Raw genomic sequence first — 2638 nt, 5'->3', positions numbered from 1 at the left:
GCCGCGGGCGAAAGGAGCGAATGAGGAGGGACGCCGCCGGACGTGCGTGCGTGCGCCCGCCATTTTGGAGCCTGGCAAAGGCTTCTTGACCAAGTTGACGGCTCTCTGACGAAGGCTTACACGGTTATTGTGCGCGTGCGTGTCTCTCGCTCTCTCTGCTCGAACATATTCCTCCTCCCTCTTCGAATGAGGGGGGCGGCTCAGCACTCGATTATGCGCTAACAGAGGGTGTTCGCTTGGGCTCCCCCTAGTGGGGAAATGGTTTAGCCAGACACAACATCGGAACGCAGCCTCCCCCGCCCGCACCCGCTGCCCTTATTTCGCAATGGAACCGGCCGGGGCGGAAAAAACTGATAAAAGAAATTGTACAGCGCCGGACACAAGCAAGCCAGAGAAATTGCACGCAGCGGGCTCGTGCTCCAGTTCGCATCCCTTTGCCTAGATGGGTTTTTTAAATGTATTGTTTATGTAGGATTTGCTTATTATTACTACTGTATAATAATACATATTGTTCATTATAATATTATTTATTATTTTGAAGACGCATGCCCCGCGTTACAGTCGAATGATCCCGAGGGTGTCAGCATACAGCAATAATCTAACCCCCTTCCCGGGCATCAGACAGGACCCAGCAGCTTTTATTCCTCCTGTGCTTTGCAACCTGTCTTTAACTTTAACACCGGTCTGACTGTGTAAACAAGAAATAATTATAATAATAATGCCAGTTGCAGGGGAACAACGACAGGAGAGACTGCATGCTCTCATCTCTTGCCGGTGGGCTTCTCAGGGGCATCTGGTGGGCCACTGTGGGAAACAGGATGCTGGACCAGATGGGCCTCCTTGGGCCTGATCCAGCAGGGCTGCTCTTATGGTGTTATAGCTGCTCAGATGTTATGTTATGCTCTGATGTTGCTCTTTTGCTTGTTTCTCCCCTGCTAACTGAACAAAGAGACACCCGTTGAAAGAGATTCTCTTTACTGAGCAAGGGAGAGCAACTGACCCTATCCATCCCCAGCACAGCATCCCTCCAGTGGCTGTTGCTGGTATCTGTCTTATGTTTCTTGTCCAGATGTGAAGACAGTGAAAGGAAAGTGGAGAGGAGAGCTGGTCTTGTGGTCGCAAGCATGACTTTGTCCCCATAGCTAAGCAGGGTCTGCCCTGGTTGCATATAAATGGGAGACTAGAAGTGTGAGCACGGTAAGATATTCCCCTTCAGGGGATGGAGCCACTCTGGGAAGAGCATCAAGGTTCCAAGTTCCCTCCCTGGCAGCATCTCCAAGATAGGGCAGAGAGAGATTCCTGCCTGCAACCTTGGAGAAGCTGCTGCCAGTCTGTGAAGAAAGACTGAGCTAGATAGACCAATGGTCTGACTCAGTATATGGCGGTTTCCTATGTTCCTAAGTAGGCTGATTAGTTCTTACTAATTGTTATTTTCTCTGAGCTGCTCTGTTAATAACTTTTGAATTTGTGGTGCAAAAGTAATGTTTTAATTGAACCATTTTTTGTCTAAAATAAATTTTCATGTTAAAATAAACTTAGACGCTTGTTGATTGTCTCCACCCCATGCCTGCAAGCAAGACTGCAGAGAGATGGGAGAACTGGCTGTGTGGGCTTCCTCCCTGAAAGAAGGTTTAAAGGTACTTCTCATGCAAATAGGCTTATTGCAAGATAACTGTTTTTGCCAGATTATTAGTTTTTCATTGAAGATTGCCAAGTAAAAACAAAGCTTAATTTATTTATTATTATTTCTGTTTACACAGTCAGACAGGTGTTATTGACTGGTTTGTTTTATCCAGACATCGAGTCCTTCCCAAGGACCTGGGATGGCTGGATTTTATTGTCAATGTTGTTGCTGTTATTGTTATAGATATCGTCGCAGAATATAGGCTGTTCCCAGTAAAGCTGCTTTTTGTAATTGGCTGATGGTGATTTCTGTGGCCCCGATGGTGTTGAGGTGCTCTTCAAGGTCTTTTGGAACTGCACCCAGGGGGCCAATTACCACTGGGATTATTTTGGTCTTCTTCTGCCACAGCCTTTCAATTTCAATTTGTAGATCTTTGTATTTGGTGATTTTTTTCTATTTCTTTTTCTTCTATTCTGCTATCCCCTGGTATTGCTATGTCGGATGTTTGTCATTTTGTAGTTGGAAGTCCCATGATATTTTTGCATCTTCATTTTTGACAACTTTTTCAATTGTATGGTCCCACCAATTTTTGGCCACAGGTTGCTTGTATTTTTTGCAGATGTTCCAGTGTATCAGCCCTGCTACCTTGTCATGCCTTTGTTTGTCGTCAGTCTGTGCGATCTTTTTACAACAGCTGATTAGGTGGTCCACTGTTTCATCTGCTTCTTTACAAAGGCGGCACTTGCTGTTTGTTGTGGATTTTTCGACTTTTGCTCTTATTGCATTTGTTCTTCATGCCTGTTCTTGTGCAGCCAGTATTAAAATCTCTGTTTCTTTCTTCAAGATTCTTCTTCTTCTTATTATTATTAATAACAATCAAATTTGTACACCGCCCCAAACTTCATCTCTGGGCGGTTAACAATAGCATAAAACAAGTTAAAAACATATACAAAAACTTAAAACAATTTAACAATTTAAAAATAAACCAGAGATTAAAACCTAAAAATTTAAAAA

Source organism: Hemicordylus capensis, chromosome 1 (assembly GCF_027244095.1).
Source record: "Hemicordylus capensis ecotype Gifberg chromosome 1, rHemCap1.1.pri, whole genome shotgun sequence".
Lineage (NCBI taxonomy): Eukaryota > Metazoa > Chordata > Lepidosauria > Squamata > Cordylidae > Hemicordylus > Hemicordylus capensis.
This window is presented reverse-complemented; position numbering follows the sequence as displayed.